Source organism: Eublepharis macularius, chromosome 13 (genome assembly GCF_028583425.1).
Source record: "Eublepharis macularius isolate TG4126 chromosome 13, MPM_Emac_v1.0, whole genome shotgun sequence".
In the NCBI taxonomy this organism is placed as follows: domain Eukaryota; kingdom Metazoa; phylum Chordata; class Lepidosauria; order Squamata; family Eublepharidae; genus Eublepharis; species Eublepharis macularius.
In genome coordinates, this window is record NC_072802.1 from 25022361 (window position 1) to 25047377 (window position 25017).

Here is a 25017-nt window from a genome sequence, read left to right on the forward strand (position 1 = left end):
AAATTTAATAAAATACTGAGCTAACAACAACATTCAATTTATATATTGCCCTTCAGGACAACTTAACGCCCACTCAGAGCAGTTTACAAAGTGTGTTATGCTTATCCTTAGGACAATCCCCCTGTGAGGTGGGTGGGGCTGAGAGAGCTCTGAAAAGCTGTGACTGACCCAAGGTCACTCAGCTGGCTTCAAGCAGAGGAGCGGGGAAATCAAACCCAGTTTTCCAGATTAGAGTCCTGCCACTCTTAACCACTACACCAAACTCAGGGCCAAGCTACAAGTGATGAATGACACTTGAACGGCAAGTGTATTTCTCCCTGTTCACTTGCCCTCCACTCAATCCACTTGCCGTTCAAGTGTCATTCGTCACTTGTAGCTTGGCCCTCAGTGTAGGTGGACTAATAAGCTAACTTGATATACACAGGTCCTATACAATTCAAAAGGTTTGCTTGTGCCAGCATTATTTGCCTTCCTGGATCATGGTTTTATTCGGTTACTGGAGAGCAGGGGACAAATTCTTCGTTTTGCTTTAGAAAATAATCTTTTGAAAAAATTACCTTATCACTAATGCTTTCCATATCTGGCATTTCCAATGGCTTTTATTAATGCTTGAACTAATCTTTTCTCTGTGTACTCCAAGCAGCGTTGTCTGTGTGAATGACTCTACTTTAAAGAAAACAACTGTGGGTGGAAGGAAAAGAAGTGAGAAATTCTTCTTTGTACATTTCACATCCGTGAGCAAACTTGTATTTTTAATGTTGCTAAAAATAGACAATCCAAATAAACATACGCATGGCTTGTCCCCCACACATTTCCCAACTCCCCTCCCAGCATTATACCCACAGTGGAGACCCTCTGAGGCAAAAGTAAGACCCTTTGAGGTAAAATGGAGAAGTCCAAACTACATCTGTAATACTTTGCCATCGGTGCAAATACTTGTGCGCTTTCTGAAAATACTCAAAAGATGAACAGTTTCAGGCAACTCCCAGCTTGGCCCATCCTTTTCTAGATATGAGGATCAGTCACCCATTTTCCAATATGAGATGTTCCTGGAGGCAGCAGAGGAAACAGACCACAAAGGGATTGCACTCTGTGGCCTCCTTCAGTCACAACTCCCAGAACCCCCTGCAACATTGTAGCAACACTTTCTTGACCTTCTCCCTACCTTCAGGTACCAGTGGGTTACAGTGGGGAAGAAAGGAGCTGTGATAGAAGGGGCCCATGGTGGACGTACTCTATCTAATGACCCTTTTTTTTTTTCCAGCTGGCCTGCAACAACATTAGTGGACAGTGTCTGGAATGAGGAATTTCTCCTACAAGAAAGATATACTATTGGACTGACTAATAGTATTATACTTATTGAAGTATAACAATATGGGTGATCCTTTTATGATGGTGGTTTTGGAAAAGTGACGTTGTATGATTTGCATACGGAGAAGAGACTGATGAGTGGCTATACATTCTAATGACTTGAGTTGAAATATTTGAACTGACAGTAAAAAGTGTAAGCAGTTAGATAGTTACGGTGGTGCTTTTCATTTCATCACTGCAACAACATCCAGCAAAATTATTCAACAGATGTGCCCGTAGTTTGCATCGAACAAATATACTCCCTCTCATGATTGTAGCTAGGGAGGATCCTACAAAAATGACATCTTATTTTGATCACCACAGTTTCAAATGAGAGCATCCATTTTGATTAGACAGCTTTTCTTAGCCAATCAAATGTGTGCATTGCTGGAAGACTTTAAATCCATTGAGCTGCTTTCACTCTCAGCCAGTACTAGTAGGAATGCTGGCAATTCCCTCCGTTGCCCACCAGTGCCTCTAAGGATAGCAGAGGGTAAATGCGGTGGGCACACCAGCATTGTGCTGGTGCATGATACCACTTCTGGCTAAAACCAGAACTGGCATCATGACATAGGGACAGCACAATATGATTTGCCAAAAACTCATGGTTAATGTGCTTACTACGGAGTAAGCAGGATTGGTGCGGTCGTAGCATGTGTCAGCCCAATTATTTGGCAAAGCCCATGAGGTATCTGTGGATGGGAGGAAGCTGACAAAGCTAACACTGCAGAATGACCAGTCCAAATGTTTGAGAAAGGAATTCTTAGTGTGAGCATGATCAGATGAGCAATATCTGTTGGCACATGCTTGGTAATAGTTATGGTTATAGCATTGATCAAAGACTTCAGCCAGGGTGGGTCTGTGCCATTTAGGGCACCTGTACTAAGGAAAGGAAATTTAAAGTTAAATTTAAGTAATTGTACTCCAACTTTAATTATCAATGAAACTTTTACTTAACCCACAACACTGTCTGATGAATCTTCATTTGGATGAGTGCTTGCAATATGATTCACTTTTTGAAAAAAAATCTTTTGCATTTATATTTACACTAGCTTGATACCCATGCTTTGTTACAGTATTTAACTACTTTAAATCCAGTTATAATACTTAGGGATAGGTAACATTTTTTTTTGAGTTGGCAACCAAAGTTAGCTTTTAGGGGAAGACTGGGAGGTGCATTTACCTCAGGACACATTCAATGAAGTAACTGTATACTGTTTAGAATGTGGGGGGTGAGGACCAATCAGGTTGCATATGCAAATGACCCCTGTATTCCAACTGTCTGGGGGGGGGTGAGGTGTGGCATGTTGTGAGCTCCAATCAGCCCGCATATGCAAATGACCTTGAAAGGCTGACCCAATCAGGGAAGAGTGGCCGATCTGGCAGTGGGAGGGGGCACAAGCAGGTAGCAGCCTGCCAGCCACACAGGAAAGTTGTATCCCTTTGGAAAAACACATTTTACCCTTTTTTAACCCCTTTGGGTGCGAATTCCTTAAAATCCCTTCTTAGTGAGTGTTTACAACATGAAAGGAATGTTCTCCCCAGATTTCATGTTTCTAGGTCCAGGTGTTTGGGCTGGGCATTGATGAGTCAGTCAGGAGGACACTTGTCTTTATATATATAAAAGATTTATGGGCCACATGTGGAAAACATCATACGGGTACACTTTAGAAAAGTAATGTTTGAAGCTGACCTAAGATAATCTTAGTTGACATAAGATAATCTTCATAGCTGAGATTGTTCCATTTTTGGACTTTTAGAAAAGGTGTGCACTCTCAAGTTCATGTCTGTGTGGAAAACCATGTGGCAAAAACCACAGAACTGTATCAGTTAACATTTTTAGATAGGCGATGACCACAGATGTCAGCTAAGCTCAGAGTGGGCCCGACATGGACACACAACAGAAGAAGTCGATTGAAATTAGCATAAGATGAAGTGACTGAGGCTGGCTGTGGGCTTTCCAAGGCTCTTAGGTCTCAGCAGCTACTAGGCTTACCAGGCACAAGCCTGGAACTCCCAGGAGACTTTGAGGGCAGGGAAAAAAGCTGGGGAGGGGGAGACATTGTTGATGTATTGGTGTTGCTTCTTGCTAAAATCCAGAAGTTTTACCACAGATATTGGAAAAATTGTAGTGTGGGTGGCACAAGTTCTGAGTTTTAGCTGGATGTGATGTTAATGCTGTCTCTCCCCACCTGCATTCCTCCCCCACTGCTCATTTGAGCAGCAGTGAAGGCTGGGAGATGGCTGTGGGATAGCAAGTAAATTGGCAACCCTCTCTGCTGTCCTACAAGGTTGGCCTTCGACTCCAGCAGTGTTGTCAGCTCCAATTTTCTACCATTGTAGCTGCAGCTTATACCCTGCATGCTGAACCACCAGCGTGCCACCAATGGAGTGATTTCTATGGTGATGTATATGCTGCCTTGCTGAATCATTTTTTTCCCCTGTACAATGGACCATATTGTGATGTGAGCAGGAGAGATTTGTGAAGGCAACAAGGAGGACTTGAAGCAATAGATTAGGCGCCTGCTGGCAAACTCCATGTTAATACATTGTCAGAACAACGCTAGGAATGAATGGGGTGTTAATATAGTGACAGCCAGCAGGAACACTGTTTGCATGAATTATTTAATAGGGTATTGCAATCACACAAATATTATCCTTGTCACAAGCTAGCACCACGTGGGTGCAAGTGTTTATTATGGTTCTTTTAGTTCAAATACTGCTCCCAAACTATGATTTGTGTAGCAATGGGACAGGTTAAAAAACATGCATGCACACACACACCTCCTTTCAGTTATCCATATGCCCCTATTTTTGGATAAGGCAAAGATTCATATAATAAGAAATACATCAAGTACACTCCCTTCAGTTTTAAAGACAATTTTTGGCAATATTGTGCTTGCCCTCCACATTGAAATTGGAAAGAGACAGCTTTATTCCTGCAAGTGTTTTGCCCATTTAAGCTGTGGTTTTAAAAGAATGGGGAAAAATAGGAAGAACAAAGAGTTTCAAGAAGTTTTCAGAGCCTAATTTTACTTTCTCTTGGGAAGCTATGATTGGCTGCTCTGAAATGTAAGGTTCAACAAGCAGCCATCTGTTGGAGAGGTAAGGTAGACTGAAGTCAAAGCACTTGGTCGTGGGTTTAATCTTTATCCACTATCTCCCGCCCCCCACAATAGAAACTGCCTTCTCCCATGAGCTATTATCAATCCAGTGTGGGGGGGGGACAGTTATGGTAATATGTGGGTTGGGGGCAAGGGAGTTAGTTGCTGTTGGGGCTAATAGAGCTGGCATGCTGTAGTGACTGGAGTGTCAGACTAGGACCTGTGAGACCAAGATTCAGATATTTATTCTTCCATGAAGCTCTCTAGGTGACCTCTGGGCCAGTCACTCTCGCTCAGCTTAATCTACCTTATGAGGTAGATGTGAGGATAAAATGGAGGAGTGGAAAGCAGTGTGTGCCACCCTGAAGGCAGGGGTATACTTATATTAGCAGACAGACAGACAGACAGACAGCAGCTTCATAGAAGAGGCTGATTTCTGTCAAGAAAGTAGTGGACTCCAGAGGGTTAAATAACCTCCCTTTCTGCTATGGCCATGATGCAATTTCTCCCTCCCTGTTGCTCCTGTTTAAGGTAAAATAGTTCATTGGAAGATCTGGTCACAGATCACTAGGATAGCAGGTAGTCTTATCAAAATTTCTTCAGAGCTCTGACATTTGAAGAAAATTTCCGTCACACACAAAATCTGAGGAACCTCCCCACCCCCCCTCACACACACAAATTTTCTTCAAACGTTAGTTTGCGGCAACCCTAAAGTAAGGATAATAATCAAAATGAGGATGACTCATGGTGTCACCTCTGGCGCAAGACCAGAAGTGACGTCATCATTTTGCTGCAATGCTCTTGGATTCACCCAAAACTCTATGGTGAACCTTAGAGTGTCACCTTGATGCAATGACATCACTTCTTGTTTTGGGCTGGAGTGACATAGTGAGCTGGCGTGATGCTGAACAGCTTTACCCAACCTCCGGAAATTCTCCTGCCAGGTTGCCAGCTAGGTTTGGCAAGCCTAATTAGCCTGTCTGAACATTTCCCCCTGTTCAGCTCAATGGCAGGCTAGAAATGTGACATTATCTCCAATAACGGAAAGAGATTACATATCAAGAAAAAGCTTCCAGGCCAGGCTTGTTGAAAAGCAACCCAAAGCCCTTCCATGCTTAAATTACATTTAATAAGGCAGTTATGGTAAAAAATAAACACGCAGACTGAAATGTCATACTAATAGGAATAAGGGGATTTAATCCTTCAATTCTTGTTCAGTTTTGATAGTCAAAATCAGCCTTCCCATTGCTGTTTTTAACAATTATTGGGGAGGATGTGATGACCTGAAAAATGTTAATAGTGCAGGGAATTCAATTCCTATTAGTGAACCTGCGTGAGGAGCTGAAGGGTTAAATCTCCCCTTTCCTCCCTGCATTGTCCCAATGGAAACTGAGGAGGAGTGTATACACAATTGGCCTTTTACAGACCAAACCGGTAAGAACCAGCATCTTGAATGGATTAAAATGTATTATTTATTAAAATGTTTATGAACCATGTTTCTCTACACAGTAGGCCCATGAAATTAACAAATGTGTGTTTATATCTTACTTAATAATAACAGTAAAACATAAAAAAAGAAGCAGGGGACCCGAAAGGACCTGCAGAGGAGATCTCCTTTCTCCTTTTTCACTATTTCCTCTTTCCCTTCCCTGCCTCCTTCTTTCTTTCTTATCCACCAGCCAACCTACCTTTATCTGCCCCCTATCTTCAGATTTCTCTCCTCCTCACATGTTGGCAGCAGCCTCTAACCAGCAAAACTATGGTTCAGTCGCATGGTGCCAGCCACTGGGGCAGACATAGTTGCATCTTGGGGAACCTGCAAGGACTTCTGAAGGGGCACCTCATCTTCCCCTGTATCCCCCTCCCCACAATATTACCTCTTTAGCTCCTTCTGGCAACCCTTTTCCTGCTTCCTATTCTCCTTCCCATCCACCAGCTAATCGACATTTAATATGCCCCCATCTTCAACTATAACTATTTTTTATTTACTTCATTTAAACCCCACTCCTCTCCACAAAGGGGATCCAAAGCAGCTTACATCATTCTCTTCTTCTCCATTTTATCTTCACAACAACCCTATGTGGTAGGCTAGGTGAGAGTGTGTAACTGGCCCAAGATTACCCAGTGAGCTTCCATGGTGGAGTCAGGATTTGAACTTGGGTCTCCTAGATCTTAATCTGAAACTGTAATCCCTATGCCATATGTGTTTTCGTGGGATGGTTGCTATTGAACAGCAGCAAACAACCAGGCCAGTTTGAATCATCCATGTCAGATGATGGCAAGTCATCTGGTGACTGCTGCTGAGCAGATGACTTGCTATCACCTGACTCAAAGGCCATAATAGCCCTGGAAAGGACCCTGCATCTTCCCCTTGTTTTTTATGTACAGAAACCAAGGCTGGAAGGCTGGCAATACTGTTGTGGTTGCCTAGCAACAGTCATTGAGGGCATTCATTTCTTAAAGCTACAAGTGCTACTTCTATGATTTTGGGGGGATTTAATCCTCATCTGGGCAGCCCAGGCAAACTTGATCTTGTAATATCTCAGAAGCTATGAAGGGCTGGCCTTGTTTAGTAATTGAATGGGAGACCTCCAACAAAGACCAGGGTTGCAGAGAAGATGGGGGCAAGTCATCTTTGTAAGTCTTTTGCCATGAAAACCCCATCAGGGATCACCATAAGTCAGCTATGACTTGATGGCACTTTCCCATGTATTTTTTTAAAAAAAATTAGGCCTTTTCCTGGGTTTGTAGAAAGACTTGTCCAATTGGTTTATAGCTCTAGTCTCTGGATTGAAATATCCACAGATGGGGCCAACTTGAGGATTAGATATAATGAACAACCACATCACCATCATAGCAGCAACCCATATCCAATTTCAACACAAATGGCAGCAAAATCACCCAAAGTCTCCCTGGAACAATGTGCCCTTTCATGCGCTCCAAAAAATGGCAGAGAAAGGGCATTTCTTAACTCTAATGGTAGCCTCTTTCAAAGAGATGGAGAGTCTGTCAAACATTTCCTTAAATGGGCCCTGATTGCACATACCTCTTTATAGGAGGGCCCAGAGAATGAGTTGTAACAGAATAACAGAATAGACCCATGGGCTCATACAAAGAAAAATGGTCCTTCAGACCTGAATGTGGCAACCAGTGCAACTGTTTCCATGCAACAGTAATGTGTTCATACCATGTATTATCTATGAACAAGTAAGCTGCTACAATTTACACTTGCTGAAACTTGCAAGTTGTCTACAAGGGCAACTCCCCTATGGCATGCCTTCCAGCAATCCAAGAGAAGGGAGATGGTATCACGGATCAGATGCATTACACCCTTTCCCAAGAGGCTCTGTAATATACAAGTCCTCCTTCCACACCTACCCCATTCATCATAATGACAGGTGTTTTGCCAGTACATTGTAAAAATGAGATATAACCTGGACATATATCTGCTACTTCTCCGTTAGCAACACGATGGGGAACTAATTTTTTGGCAGACCGGCTGTCAAAACTCGTATCCTGCCTGGATCGCCTACCTGGACCACTGTTTCTTTTTGGAGAGTTGCGAGACAAGACAGTTTTGCTCATTTACAGCTATGTCATTTGGATTGTCGGTGAAGAGTTGCTATCTTCGGCTTATGGGGGAAAAGGGAGATAAGTACGCCAGAGTTCCACACACTTTTTCCCCCACATCCCCTTCTCTAGTTGCTGGCTTAATTTGAAATAATTTAATGCATCCATATTTGATCTAAAGGGAGGACAGAAAAATGAATGTATTCAAAGAACAGTTGGATTATGTCCTTGGCATTGTCTTCTTCCTGGCAGCCCACCCCGGCTGCAAGATAATGCTTCTAAAAGCCGGCAATTGCTTGGATAAGGCTAAGGGACTTGTTGAAAAGAGATTTCCAGAGTAAAGAAGGTGACTGTCTGCATAGAGACCAGGTGGCACTTTACCTCTGCAAGAGATTGTAATTTCATGCAACAACATGAGTTCCTAAAACCCCAGCACAAACGTTCTCCCGTCTCCAGAGTCATCTAACTTCTGTAGTTAAACACCTGATTAGATTTTCAGAATATTCAGCCAGGCATCATAGAAAAGACTATGTCGAGCATATCCTGTTGTGTATTGGTATTACCAAACCCAACTGTAAAAAATGCATGCAAATTAAATAAGACTGGCATGCCTCTTCTTGAAGGGCTGTACTGTTTGCTGCCAACTGAAATTCCCAGTCTCAAAATCAGAGCCAGAAAGAACCTAGAAAGAGGAACTGATGTCTTCCTGGGAAATCAGGGATAGATAAAAATGAAATTGTGTCAGGCCAACCAGCTTGAGGTCCTTGGATTAGTGACTGAAAACCCCTAGGTCAACTCTGGCCCTCAAAGGGATGTCACATGCCTTCCCTAATGGTTCCAGAGGAAAAAGAAAGGTGTAGATGAGTAAAGAAGATTCAGCACCCCTGTGAATGATTTTTGCTTTTTAAATGAGTCTCCATTAGGGTAGCCAATTGCCCAGGTGAAAAATTCTGGCTTGGCCTGCTCTTATGCCTTCAAATAAGGGGTTGGGAAATAAGCAGGTGAAACTATATATGGCATAGTTATTTTCACCTGCTAACTGTTACAGCAGTCTTGGATACCATCAAACATGGTATCCTTTTGAGTCGCCTTTTGGCTCCAGGACTAAGGGGTACATTGTTATGGTAGTTCAAGTCCTATCCGGGTGACTGATCTCAGAAGATGGTATTCAGAGAGTCCTTCTCCATCCAATGGCCATTGGCTTATGGAGTCCCACAGATCTCAATTTTATCCCCCATGCTATTTAATATTTACATGAATCCACTGGGAGAAGTCATAAGGAGGTTTGGGCTGTGGTGTTAACCTTGGTGTTTAAAGCCCTTCACGGACTGGGACCTGCATACCCGCCTCTTCTATTACATCCCCTGCAGGGTGTTGCGCTCTGCAGACAAGCAACTCCTGGTGGTCCCCGGCCCGAAGGACATCCGTCTGGCCTCAACCAGGGCTAAGGCTTTTTCTGCCCTGGCCCCGGCCTGGTGGAACGCTCTCCCACTGGAGATCCGGGCGCTGCGGGACCTGTTACAGTTTCACAGGGCCTGTAAAACAGAGATGTTCCACTGGGCCTTCGGCTGAGTGCCAGTGGGTATCCTCCTTCTTCCATCTAAGACCACCACTTCTTCTGGGGCTGCCCTCAGCCATCTGCTATGCCCGTATACAGACTCCCAATATTTGTCTAAACATCCTGCTCCTGGACTATTTTAATGATTTTTAAAAAATTATTGTTGATTTTATGTTTTTTGTGATTTTAATGTATTTTTTAATGTTGTTAGCCGCCCTGGGCCCATTTGTGGGGAGGGCGGGGTATAAATCGAATAAAATAAATAAATAAAATGCAGATGATGCCCAGTTCTATCCTTCATTTCCTTCTAATTCTGAGCATGCTGGTGATGGGCTTAAAGTCTGTAATGGGCTGGATGAGGGAGAACAAGCTGACACTTCATTTTGACAAGACAGAGGTTTTCTGGGTTAGTAGAAAGGCTGACCAGTGACATGAGATATCTCCCGTCCTGGACAGGGTTACACTCCCCTTAAAAAGTCAGCTTTGCAGTTTAGGAGTAGTGCTTGCCACAACTGTCACCTTAGAAATCCAGGTGGCTGCAGTGGCTTGGAGAGTATATGCCCAGTTTCAGCTGGTGTATCAGCTGTGTCCACTCCTGGTTCAGTCAGATCTAGTTACTGTGATCCATGTGGTTAGTTACATCTCGACCGGACTATTGCAATGCAGTCTATTTGGGGCTATCCTTGAAGACAGTTTGGAAGCTGGTGCAGAGTGCTGTGGCTAGACTGCTGGTTGGGGACAGCTATCTGGAACATGTGACCCTGATATTACAGCAACTACACTGGTTATCAATCTGCTTCCAAGCCTAATTCAAGGTCCTGGGTCTATCCTTTAAAGCCCTATATGGCTTGAGATCTGGGTACATGAAGGACCATTTTTTCCCCGTATGTTACTACCAATGAGTTAAGAACACAGGAAGAGGCCCTCATGTCCAGGGCTCATTTCGAGGGGGAACATGCAGGAACACAGTTCCAGCAGTTCCCCAAAGAGGTCACGTCAGGTGGTCCCACCCACCTGACTCTCGGCCATTTTGTGCCCATTTCAGCCTGGATTGGGGCCGAAACGGCCTGGATCAGGCCCCTGACGGGTGGTGGATCACTCTCCCACTCATCAGCGGCTCAATCCTGACCATTTAGGGCCCCTTTTTGGCCATTTTCAGCCCCTTTTGCCACTTTGGGCCCAATTTCAGCCCTGAATGGCCAGGATTGGGTCCAAAACAGCCAGGATAGGTGATGTGGCATATGCAAATCAGTTATGCTAATGACACACTTCTGGTGATGGCAAGGGATGTGGCATATGCTAATGAGTTACGCTAATGAGTTATGCCAATGAGTCCCTCCAGCTCTTTTTCTACGAAATGACCCCTGCTCATGACTGTCTTATCAACTGAAGAAGCTTGGTTAGTAGGTACATGACAGAGGGCCTTTTAAGGGAAGCCCCACAATTATGGAACAATCTCCCCAGGGAAGTGCGCCTGGCCTCCTCACTCCCTATCTTCAGGAGGCAGCTGAAGACTTGTTAAACCCTCAAGGACTGAAGATGCACCATGAGAAGGAACATAAGACTACAATGAAAGATAATTGAGCAGAACCTCTGAGGAAGATCTAACTGATAGGCAGGAGCATATGGGAGCAGAGGGCCCTTCATGGATCATGAATGAGCCTAAGCCATTTTAGCCTTTAAAAGAAATAGCCAGCATGTTGGATTGGGCCTGGAGGTGATGTGAATTGGCAGCCGATGCTGTTCTGGTAGGCGAAGTACGTTCGCTGTAGGAAATACCGTTCCAGAAAGCTGGCTGCCTCATTCCACACTATTTGAACATTTTGATCTGTCTGAACTGTGTGTTTCTTTTGGTGGTAGATGTTCTTCATTTGTTTATATATTTGTATCGCTTTGCCTCCTTCTCTTCTGACAGTGTTCCTTGTGGTGTAACCGAGTTCAGCATCAAGCTTTTTCCTCCACATTTTTGGCTGCCTTCCATAACTCCGCTGGACAAATATCATGCACTGTGTTTTATAAGAGCATCACAAACCTTTATCTGCTTTAATATTCTACCACTTATTTCTGAACAAGTAGCAGCTATGAGGGATGCCACCTGGCTAGCACAACCTCTTTTTTAAAAAAAGAAGATTGCTTTCCAGCTGCTTAGTTTTTCTAAGCTCAGCCACAATGCAAAGCATCAAGAAATTTTACATTTACTGTAGGCATTGAGGCTAAGCTTGTATCATCTGGAGCTAGAGAGTCACTGTGGTGGGCAGGAAGTCAACTAGTCCGGATAAAGCCTAGCCTAGGGCTGCTTCTGCTATTGTGATAGACATATAACCACTCTCCTACACTCATGCATTCATAACATTTTTTTTAAAAGGACTTTGTGCTTCAGTTCTTCAACACGTACCTATTTTCTAACATAGACACTGTGGTCAGGAGATGGGTCGAATCCAGCATGCTTTTTTGGTGTAATGTAAGTGGGGAAAGAGTTTCCTATGGCTACGAAAAAGGAAGCTATGCTGACAATCAGGGCAGCTGTTGCACTCAGGGGCTAGGGTGCCCACCAAAGGCTGGGTTGGTGGCATCGGCCCGGCAAGGGGCCTCACAAGTGGGTCAAGCAGTCCAAGTTCATACACAAGCAGGACAGTCCAAAAGCAAGTCCAACAGTCGGAGTCAATACACAGGCAAGACAGTCCAAAAGCAAGGCAGGCAGATGCAAGTCCAGGAGTTGAGCCAGAGTCATAAGCCAAGAGTTCTTTCCATGGGGGCACAGGAAGCAGGGTGGGATTAAGAGCTTCCAGGCATGGGAATGCAGGTCGCAGGGAGTGGTGAACAAAGTTGCTTCCATGCCAAGCCCTGCCTGGCATCCTCTTTTTATCCTCGTGCTCACTTAATAGGCTGAGGTGCAGGTATTTCTTCTTCTTCTGAGTGCAACGCCTCATCCTCAGAAATTAGCAATGCCTGGGGTTGAGCATACAGGCAGGCACTCCTCCATCACTCCTAAACCACCACCCTTCCCCAGCATCTCCATCACGTGGCTGGCTCAGGGAACACTGGCAGTGCAGGCTCCTCTGCTGGCAGCTTCCCCTCAGCCCTGCATGAGCCCATGACCTCAAGGGCTTCTGCAGGGGGTTCCTGCTGTTCTGATTGTGGCGCCTTTGATTGCAGCTCCATCGCTGGCTCTTCAAATTCCTCATCTTCTGAGGAGGATGCAACGTCTGGCAGTAAGATGGAGGCAGCAGGCTGGCTCATGACAGCAGCATGCTTTTGGGCTGTAATAAAAGTGGGGAAGGAATTTCCTATGACTATGAAAAAGAAAGCTCTGCTGGCTCCATTGACAAAAGGCGTATGGAATGGGAGCTATAGAAAGGAGAAGAATTGGGAGAGATTAAGCTAAATAGATGAGAGGATCCAACCCCAAATAAAATATTTCTACACTGATAATATGTTAATAAGGTTACATACAAGCTTAGTGATTCTTTCTGTCTGATTATAATGAGTAACAACCAGAGGGCCCCACAGTTCTCCATAGGAGCACCTTTATATGCTACTATAGCATAGGTTATTTGGGTTTTCAAAACATTACTTTGTGGGGTTCTTGCTGAATAATCAGGTGTAGTATTTAGCACTGAAACAAAAACTTGTAACACAACTGAAGTTTGTCTTAATGTTCTTAGGGTTGGGCTTCAGTCAACTGGCTATCATTATGGACTGATAGATTAATCTTGAGTTCCTTGGTTTGACTCACTATTATGACATGTTGTTTGTTGATATTCAAGATGTTTAAGACTGCAGTACTAGACCATTAGTCCTTTTTGTTTGATATTGTCTACTCTGACCTACTACAGCTCATTCTTCAATGTCTCAAGCAGAGAAAGGTCTTTCCCAGCATCTGTGAATGGGGATCTTTCCCCTGGAGACCCTAGGGAATGCAGATAGGTTCCCTGGCAAGCAAAGCAAGTGCTCCACCATTGAGCCAAAACCCCTCCCCTTAAAAGTGAATACAAAGCTGCATTATACAAGTCAAACCAATGATCTATCTAACTCAGCATTGTCTACTCCAGTGGACAACAGGCGTCTAGAAAAAATGCCTTTCCCAACATCTGTTACCAGGGATGCTTCAGCTGGAGAGGATTGATCCTGGTAATGTCTGCATTCAAAAGATATGCACTGCCATTGAGGAACAACCCTGCTTTCTATTTTCCACTGTGGTGATGATACTTAGGTGTAGTTCTTTTCCTGAGCAGCATCCACCTACCATGGAATGGACCCCGATTGCTGCCTCCATTCTATTGGATGGACCCCAGCAATGGTAGTGTTGGGATCTTTCTTGAAGAACTCCCTTCCCCTATTTGCCCGAGGCATATCCACTGCTGCGCACAGACGCATTAAGGGAAAGGGACAGAGTTATAACAGTGCTGATGAGAACCTCTATTGATTGAGTGGCTTTGTAATTGAAAGCAGTAATGAAGAACCCTTCTATTTATTGTCTTAATCATAACTGTCACCAACAGAGAAATATGTGACTCCAGCTCGTCCTAACTCCTGGCATGCTGTGTTAGCTTGTTAGTAATTTTATAGCTCATTTTGAGCCTCTTTCTCTCGCGGCGTGTTCCGCACATGCTTGTTGCTCTTGCTCACACACATCAAGGAGCCAAGGTAAGAAATCAAAGCAAAAAGGGGGTATGTGAACAATGTCTTAAAGAAAGAGCAAGAGCAAGAGCCCCCCTGGGCACAATGGTGACATTTTGTGATTGCTCCCTCGCTTGATTAATGTGATTTTCAGTTACCTGGAATGAACTGATCTATTTGGTGTTTGGGAACTCTACAGAAACACAGTTGTGTTGGGAAATGATGGCTCTTGGCCAACAAGGACTTCTACCTATTCAGATCTACAGGCAGGATCCTGTTCCTTTTCAGGGAAAAGCTTCTATCAAATGGAGGGAATAGTAGAGCCTTTCGTAGGTGGTGTCCCAGAGCTGCCAAAGGAGCTCTCTAAAGGGGTACAGACATTTCACTTCCCTTCCCTCTTTCAGAAAGACATCTCTCCCCCTCTCTCTTTCTGTCTTTCTCTCACACAAGCCTACTTCTATGTCTGAGGGGAATTAGAGCATTGCCACAAAGTTTCTTTCTGTGTGCCGTTGTTTTTACTTAAGAAAAAAAGATTTATTTCTCTAAAACGCAGTGTTTTGTTATTATTAAGGGCTGACTATTAGGTTTACTCACTTCTTTATTTAAACCATTGTCTGCCAAGCAGCAGACATTCATGATGGGTCTGGAGATAGGGGGGTGGTAGTGGAACTAGGGGCGAAGCTACAAGTGACAAATGACACTTGAACAGCAAGTGTATTTCTCCCTGTTCACTTGCGCTCCACTCAATCCACTTGCTGTTCAAGTGGCATTCGTCACTTGTAGCTTGGCCTTAGGACTCCTCTCAGGGTGGGTGAGAACACACGTTTGTGAGAGCCAGTTTGATGTTGTGGTGGTTACTTGTGGCAGGACTCTAATCTGGAGTTGTCCTGAAGGGCGGTATATACATTGATTGTTGTTGTTGTTGTTTTTATAAATGCTGTTCAGTGTACTGCACCGTACATGGGAAGTAGCTGGCCAATCAGGCCTCAACAGCTCACAAATAGACAACTAGGTTGTGCAGGGCTGTTTTATCCCATAACGGAGCCTGCAAACAGATTGCAAAAGATCCAAGCAATCTGCATCATCCAGGTATCCCTGGAGCTGTCCCACCACCACTCTCTCAATCACCTTTCTCAAGTTGGGTATCTCCTTCCTCCTAGCACCAGGAAAAAAACCTACAAGAATCTGTCCCATAGTTGATATTTCTAGGTAATGAGTATGCATTTTGCATTTTATTGTATCAAAATGTGCAAAATAAATGTTCAGGAGGACATTTTTATAAATGGATAATAATTGTGGTATAATGAAAAAGTCTAGGAGAGTGCTTTTATAAGGGCACAGGTTTGCAGCATATTGTAATGGTTATTGTATGCATCATCTTGCTCTTACTGCAAAGTCTTCTACCTTTGTAATCCACTCTCTGAATTGTTTACGTCATTGCCTCAGACCATTTTCTGTTTCCCAGTTTCTGTTAATCATAGTCCTATTCCATTATGTAGCCAATTTGGTGTAGTGTTTAAGAGCAGCAGGATTCTAATCTGGAAAACTGGGTTTGATTCCCCACTCTTCTGTTTGAAGCCAGCTGGGTGACTTTAGGTCAGTCACAGCTCTCTCAGTTGTCCTGAAGGGCGGTATATACATTGATACTTGTTGCTGTTGTATTTATTATAAATGCTGTTGAGTGTGCTGCACCATACATGGAAAGCAGCTGGCCAAACAGCCTTGAACAGCACATAAACAGCCAAATTGCTTAACAACAAAATGGCTCCCTGCTTGTGACTGGTAAGCGGAACATAAGCCCAATTGCCCCGTATTACCTGAGTATCGCTAATCAAAAACCCATACTAAATTACACTTAGGGAATAAATAAGTACAACAGCTTCACCAATAAGCAGCTTATTTAAGCAGGTACAAACCAATAAAGCACACTTGTACTGAATGAAACCATTTGTTCATTTTACCCATCATCATCTCCTCAAATTGGCATTGGTGCTCCAGGGTTTCAGGGAGACCAAGCTGTTTACCAACCCCTGCTGCCTCAGATCAATAGCCACCATTCTTCCCCATGCCAAAAGTTCACCTATACAATACAGATCTGACCTGGCACTAAGCAGAAAGAAGGGTAGACTGCAGATAAATTTACCTGCGGAAAGCATTCTATAAACCAGGCACTGACGATGATAAAGCCCTGTCATTGGTCATCCCCCCCTCCCCATACACACCTAAGATTTCTAGCAGTCATTCCCAGCATGGTTTCTGTGGGTGCCATGATGCTCACCAGTGTGTTTACTGGCACTCACTTTTTCCCAAAAGCAAAAAGCCAATCCCTTTCCTTTTCAGAGATTACGCTTCAAAAAAGCCCTGGAGGTACCACTTTTTTGCCTGCAGGGAGTGTGCATTTGGAAACACTTCTTTCATCATAAGAGAACACTTAGCTTGGAACCTCTTCCGATAATCTGTGATGGGACTATTCCCCATCACAGTTGTTTAGCAGTGGCACGCACTACATGTTCTCAAATTTCCAAAAATGCCTATAGGCTTGCTTGACAACGTTGGAGAACCTGCCTGTATAAGGAATGATAGGGCCTCAGATGACAATCTTAGAAAACAGACAGGATCATCAGGAAAACATATCTGTGCTTGTTTATCCCCTGTTGAACTGAAAGCCTGTTTTTCTACTAGAGAAGAGCCATAATGGCCCTTTTCATTTCTTTTTGAAGTGATGATCTTTTCTATCAGTTTCATTTTGCCTAATTTTGTTGCTGTCACTGGTGAGTCTTTTTGTCTCTTTTATATGATTTACCTGTTATGTGCCACTGTTATGCAAGCATCACAAAAATAGTTGGGAAATGCATTCAATTAATAGGTGAGTAAAGTATAAACATTGGTGTGAGTAAAGAGAAAGTAAAGATGGGTTCACTTACCTCAAGGGAGAAAAAAAACTAAAATGGGAATATTTAAGTGGATCCCGACAGCTTCCACATCAGGATCTTGAGCCCAGTCAGTGCTTCTCCCTTGCACAGGTCAAACATGTGGTTATTTTAATGCCATCATTGTTTCCTCATAAGAGTTTCCTTGGTCTGGGATCAGGAGGATTCTTCACAGATTCCCATACAACCTTGTCTGCCACTTAAGACTGTCCTCAGAGGACCTGCTCTATGTGCCCCACTCTCTGAGGCAAGGTGGGTAAATATCAGGGACAGGGCCTTTTTGGTTGTGGTACCAAGACAAGGGTCATTAGGTGCTGCTAGCCTTCAGGGTGCTGGGCAAAAATTCCTCCCTACACACCATTTGGTTACTTGTTAAATTCTGCCATGAAGGGTTTGGGGTGTGCGCGTGCAGTCCTATTGTTTTAACATTGATGATTGCAAGTGGACTGCTGATGCTTTGGGGTGTTTATCTTTTCATCTACCCTTTGGCTGCTTTTGATAGTTTTTACTCTCACTTTTTTCACTTCACACTGCTGAGGTTTTTTTTTTTTTTAAAGTACTGTTGCTACTGTTTCAAATGAAAGTTGGAAGCTGAATCTAGAATATTTTATTGCGAGTGTGGGATATCATTGTTAAAATAATTAAAGAAACAATGTTCTCTCAGACGGCCATCAGCACAAACAAAAAAAGAGCAGGAATGGGGAAAAGAGAGCAATTGGGACGAGAGGGTGGAAGGTGCTTGTAAATAATGCTTACCCCATTCCTCCCTAATGGCATTTTGGCTCCAAGAGACTGCAGATTTCCAGCATCTCAGCTACGTCTAATACATCCCTTAAGATCCACATGGATCTTTTTAAACAGCCTGCCTAGTTTTTATTTTTATTTTTTTTCTTAGCCTCCCTCTCTCTTCACTGCTTGCTTCGGTGTCCTAATTTTGTTCTTTATTTTTTGATAATTGTATTCAAAACTCTCTCTTTGTTCTTTGTTTGCTAACCTCCGCTTCTTTTTTCCCCCCGTCAGCTTATCTCTTCTTTAGTCCTTTTGATTAAAGTTTTCAATTCATTTAGTATCTTTTTGCTTTCTAAAGTAAGAGCTGTAATGCACTGCAGGGAATATGTGTATTTACTTCTCGGTGCTCCCAGCCAAGGAAGCTTTCAAACTGACTTCTTAGCTGCATAATGCATCGAGGAAGCGGAGGGGGAGAACAAACCAACTTTCGAACACACACACACACTGAATCATTTCACTCTTCTCCTATTCTCTTCTGACAATAGCAACAGCCTTACTTCCATGGCCCCATGAGGGTCTTTAGTACTCTCATCTACTTCTGCTGGGTTCCTTTTGTGATGATCAGATAAACTGTAGAACCTGTTCACTTCAGGGGTTCCTGATTTTCCACATTAGCCACCAAAGTACAAAGATGGGAGGGGGGGGGGAAGCTGTGGGGTTGCTACATCATGGAAACCTTTCAACACACAATGTAATATCATGGTTATTTCATTTGAGGCAGCTGGAAATTGGGAGTGGGGGGTATTGGCTTGTGATGCTGCTGTGATTTCCTTCTTTCCTTCAAGCCATAATGAGAATCTTAACACACAGGGTTTTTTAACAAAAATTGTCAGAACAGCTAGCAAACAACAACAATCCAGCAGGTATTCAGGCTTTCTTAGCATTGTTGATGTGTGCTGTTTAGCTAATTTATCAAACCTATTGGAGACAGGGTTTCAAAGTCTCCAGAATCCCAAACCTCTAGACTTATGCGGTAGGGCTCGGTGATGCCAAAATTGCACAGCAGAACTAATTTTGGTAATTCCAAACTCCAGAAGGATACCACATGGTATCCATAAATGCATGTTTTCACTATCATGTGACACTGAAGAGATGGACTATTTGCCACACAAGAAAACACCACCCCCTCCTAAAACTTAACTATATGATAAACAGAAAATGTCACTGAGCTGTTAACTAAAAACATAAGATGAATTGAGACTAGACATGGGCACGAAACAAAAAAAAATTAACGAACCTGTGGTTCGTGGTTCGGTGCTGTTGACGAACCCGAACAAATGAACCGTAACGAAAATTTCCCGTTCCCGAACTGGTTCACGGTTCATGGGCATCGGAACGGCTCCCGTTGCACTTAGAGAGCCCATATTCACAGGGAGTGTTTAGCAGGCTCTCCTCCAGCCAGCACCCAAGTTTGGTCAAGATTGCAATATGGATCTTGGAGTAATACCCTCTCCAATCTGAGGCCCCCAGGAAACTCCCACTCAATACAATTAGAGCCATCAGTTGACGTTGGCCCAGTGTACAAGGGGTTGGCCGTCAGAACTGCCTATCAGGGTTTGCAGGGATGAGATTGGAGTGTCCATGGCTACAGAACACCCCCTTCCCCCTCCCTCCCCTGGGTGTCTTCTCCTATGTAACCAATTGTAACCAATTTTCAGCTTCATGGTTGGAAGTCCTGCTGATCAAGGTAAGCTGGGCTTCGATTCGGGTTTCCAGGGCAACAGAAGGAGTGCAGACAGAGTTCAGGCATTCTCCCAGCTCCATTTCCAAGGGAATTGATTGATGGTGCCTGACTGTTTCGCTTCATGAACCGCGGGTGAACGCAACAAATTGGGCTTCCAACGAACATTGGTTCGTTGGCCATGGACCCTCATGAACCGCCGGATCACGAACAGACAATCAGGTGGTACATGGGGTTTTTTTGGTTTGTAATGAGGTTTGTGCCCATGTCTAATTGAGACCTCACAGAACTGCTGTGGGTAGAAATATCAGCCCTGAAAGATCACTTAATACTGGAAGCATGCCTTCATCCACCTGATCAAACTCTGAGGGTATTCTTGGAAGGAAGGAAGGAAATCAGAGAAGAAAGTTGTATAAAATGGGTGATTTCAACTATCCTGATACCAACTGAGTGACAAGAAAAAGACAAAGATGCAGAGAAAGCAGTGGGGTCACTGAATATTTTTAAACCCCTCTGTAAAAATGAGGAGAGGATAGCCAGTTTGGTGTAGTGGTTAAGAATGCGGGACTCTAATCTGGAGAGCCGGGTTTGATTCCCCACTCCTACACTTGAAGCCAGCTGGGTGACCTTGGGCTAGTCACAGTTCTCTGGAGCTCTCTCAGCCCCAGCCACCTCACAGGGTGTTTTGTTGTGGGGATAAAATAGCATACTTTGTAAACTGCTCTGAGTGGGCATTAAGTTGTCCTGAAGAGCTGTATATAAATCCAATTATATATATATAATTATATATATATATATATATATATATATATATATATATATATATATATATATATATATATATATATATATATATATATATATATATAATTATTATTTCATGCCCTGTATATTCTATAAAAGTAAAATAACAGTCTGGCTGGATAACACCAGAAGTTCTTCTAGTACAATGTCCTATTTCCCATGCTAGCCAGCCAGATGTTTCAGGAAATCCCACCAGCAGGGAATAAAGGAAACAGCCACTCCAAAGAGTTGCCCCCCCCCAAATTGACATTAAAGAATATACTACCATATATTTGACTGTCATAACTAATGGCCACTTTCCACCTTCATGGATCTGTCTAGTATTGTTTGCTTTGCTATAAACTGGAACTAAGGCATTCACCATTAAACCATTAAACCATTTAATCATTAAAATAGATGAATACGGATCACAATGCATGTAAACTCTGGGGGATCACCCTTTTGCTACTATGATAAATTCTTGGGTAATACTAACTCAACACACAGAAGACTGTCTGTTTATAATGTGAGCAAAAGTGTTCTTTTCTACAGTTAAGCATGCACTTCCCAGCCAGCCAAAGTAGGGATAATGGCACTGCAAATTGGGGGAGGGATTAAAACAAAGAAGAATTAGAAGTGATGGGGAGGAGAGAAATGAAGGATAGAACTCCCATCATTTTAAAAGAAAAGTTATGTGCTTGGAGACCCTATTTCTGATTGCAACTGCAGATAAAGGTAGCATTAAGTAGGGATGTGCATTGGGATTTTTTTTACCATTATGGTTTATTTCTAGGTAAGACATTACTGATTTTGTAGTAAAATTCATCCCTTTCCCCTCTTCAGAACCATTTTCAATGGGTCCAGAGGAGTTAGCCGTGTTAGTCTGTAGTAGCAAACTCAAAAAGAGTCCAGTAGCACCTTTAAGACTAACCAATTTTATTGTAGCATTCTCGAAAGCTTATGCTACAATAAAATTGGTCTTAAAGGTCTTAAAGGTCTTAAAGGTGCTACTGGACTCTTTTTGATTTTCAATGGGAAAGCTATTCCAAGGGTTTGGGGAGCTGTTTATAAAGATAATGGCACCAAATGCACACAGAACACAGTCCTCCCTCTAATATAATCTACCTTCTAAGTTTCAAGTACATTTAAAAAAGGGGGGTCGATTTTACAGACTTCCAAAGCAGGCCCCTCTCTGCTCAGCTGCACTTCTCTTAATGTCTAAAATGGTGGTGGATTAACAGGAAAGCTCCAGACCACATATAAGCATATCCTTACAAACTGCATTGATTTCATTTTCTCACTCTTACAGTGACTGATAATTTTAAAAATTACCTTTCTGCTAAAAACTATCCATTTGCCATACTTCTTTATTGCTATCTGTTTAACAATGTAAGGAATGAGAGAGGCAGTTTTCTCATAATTTCCTACGGGGGAGGGTGGAGTAATTGTTTTTCAACCAAATATCACCAAAATTGCAGTGGAGTGGCTTGTGCTTGTCTTTCAAAGAACCACCAAGTTTCAAGCAAATTGGGCATAGCATTTGAATTCTACAGGTTCCTGAGCAAGCCATGGCTCTTCTGCTTTTACAAGAAAAAAAATCTCTCCCTGGCCCACAAAGAGGGGGAAAGCAAAGAAGGGGAGAAGGAGAATGGCAGTTCTCTGCAGCTTGGATAGGTTGGGAGTGCTCTTTGCTTCCCCCTTGCAAGGGTCTGATTGGAAGGGAGAGGTGACATTTCTAGGCAATCAATACAGAAAGAAACATGTGCTCATGTTGCATGGCTGATAAACATTGGAAATTGAAAAAAGCCCAGATATTTTTGAGGAGGGGGCTTTGTTATTACAAGCATGTTGGATGTCTGTTACCATTCTGGATCATCAAGGTAATGATTCAAAACAGTGATTTCCATGTTTATCCTTGGCTCAAGAGTTTAGTTTTGCATACCCCTAGTATAAAGCCTTCCCCCTGCCCCAGTTCCCAACTTGAAACGTCCACAGAAAGCTGCTTTTGCCTTATTGGGACAAATATAGACACCATATCAGTTTTGTGATCTAAAAATGTATTTATTTAAACTATAAATTACACACCACGAGACAATAAACAACAAACATAGAGAACAAGAAAAAACACACATTTCTAAACATAACACACTAACAATACATATATCTATAAAATTAAGAGGAAAATAAAAAAGAAAATAAAAAAAACCTAGATTACACTACAAATTGAGTTCAGATTTTCTCCATCCCAAGTAAATATCATTTTTAGAGTCCCGCTTATTCTGTTAGTCACAACCCCCCCTTTTTCTATTGTTCCTGTTTCTTAATCCATAAATCCAGATGTCATCAAATCCTTGTTATCCATTCCATGCAAAAAGTCTATTAGTGGTTTCCATCCAGACAAAAAGTTGACTAATGTCTTTTCTCTAATTGATGCAGTAAGTTTTGCCATTAGCACAAACTCCAAAATGTCAACCATTCCTCCACTGTAGGCAATGTTGTAGTTTTCCACTTTTGTGCATAAAGTACTCTTGCTGCCGTAGTAAAGTATAAAAACAGTATTCTAAATCTTTTCCCCAACTGACTGTCCATTATTCCCAACAAAAAGGCCCTGGTTTCAGCTGGTTTAATCGTTAAAATCTTCTGAATCGATGATTGTATCTGCAACCAAAAACTCTTTGCTTTCTTATATGTCCACCACATATGAAAAAATGTTCCTTCTTGTTTAGCACATTTCCAACATATATTTGATGCCCCCTTATACATTCTAGCCAATTTTTCAGGAGTTATATAGCAACGATACATCATTTTGTAATAATTTTCTTTAATACTGGAGCTTAGTGTAAATTTCAGCCCCTTTATCCACATATTTTCCCATTGCTCCATTGATATAGCATGTCCACAATTTTTCACCCACTTAATCATGGACCATATCAGTTTCCATGTGTTCTCCCCAATGGGGCAAATAGTTTATTTATTTACTGACTTAATAATTTTCCTTTCTCCCTGATACTCAAATTAGATTACAAAATTAGGAAGCAAGTCAACAGAGTGAATACTTTTGTAGCTGTAGCAATTTTCCTGTGTTTATCTTATGAATATGATACATGCTTTTGTCCTTGTGGTCAGCCATGGTTAATTTCACAAGTGAATCAATTTTTATATGTTCTGTTGAATTCTGTATTTTTTCAAGAAAAAAAAGGGGGAAAAAGGAACAGTGGTTCCCACTAGCAGTATGTTTCATCACTCACCCCTGAATGTTCTCCTAACTTCTGACAATCAGACGCTCCGTGTGAATCGTCTGTCCTTCCTCGAGCTTCCCATTCTTTCTAGTCATGTTTTCTATGCATAACTATGATAACTCTTTTTCTTCTCATGGTACCTTCTCACGGTAGTGATTTTTTGATATTGCCAATACATTTGTTGGTGAAAGGTAGGATGAGAAAGAGCCCTTTCATCGGAAGCTAAGAAGAATATGTTTTTGCATGGCTTTCCGATTCATCTTGAAACTCTCTTTTGTCCAAATTTAATAACAAAGGTAAAGTTGCTGGTGCTTCACCATTTTTTAAAAAAAATTCTGTTTCATTCCTCTGAACATTGATCCTACACTATCAGGGATCATTTATTGGATATTGAGATTAGACAATGCCCCATAGTTAAATCTGACTACTAAGGGGGAAAGAAGCCCATTTAAAGTGCAAACAGTTTTCTATACAGGTAACATGGGGGATGCATAAAAACCCCACCAGGAGTTGCCATCAGCCAGCTATGACTTGAGGATACTCTCCACCAATGTAAAGAGTAGCTATGTGCTCCAATAGGTAATATGCTAGGGCTAGACCTAGTACAGGAATATTATGTGTCCTCAACAGATATATAGAAATATTCTGCTTTGAATATATGACAGTGGATTTATCAGACACCTGTTTCTACTGCATTAACAAATTTATTTTGCCAGGTATTTAAGTAGTATGATGTTATCCAGCTTCGATGCTTCATTTTTATATAATTCTCCAGCCCCTCAAGATCCTCATGGCTTATTTGTGCCACTGACGTCTGGTAGGGTTTGGTGAAATAGAAGACAGTAAAGCCCAGATCTTTTCAAAGAGCTGAGAGCTGAAAATGCAATTCCGAATCATGCACATTTCAAAGAAAACTCTATTGTTCTTGCTTCCAATGGGACACCTTCCCAGCTTAAGTAATTGTGTTTGGGATACAGCCTTAATGCCCAATACATTCAAAATGCCATTTATCCAATGTTCTGCCATACTTACTAAATCTTGGTTTAGAAAATTAACTAAAAGCCAAACAGATGGAAGACATATGAAGGGATAATAAAATCAGGGATTGGACCCAGCAATTATTTCCACTGATGGAGGACTTTTTCCCTTGCCCATTCTTGTCTTGTGCAAAGTTTCAGAACTGAAACTGGTTAAGATACGAATGTAGGAATCTGCATTATACTGAGTATAACTTAAATTATACCCAGGCATACCATTGTTCTGTCTAGCTCACTATTTTAGTGGCTATCTGACAAAGAAGAAGATTCTTGAATGAAAATACATCTGTCTCTGAGCTCTTCCCCACTAACAGAAACATATGAACATATGAAGCCGCCTAATACTGAAGCAGATC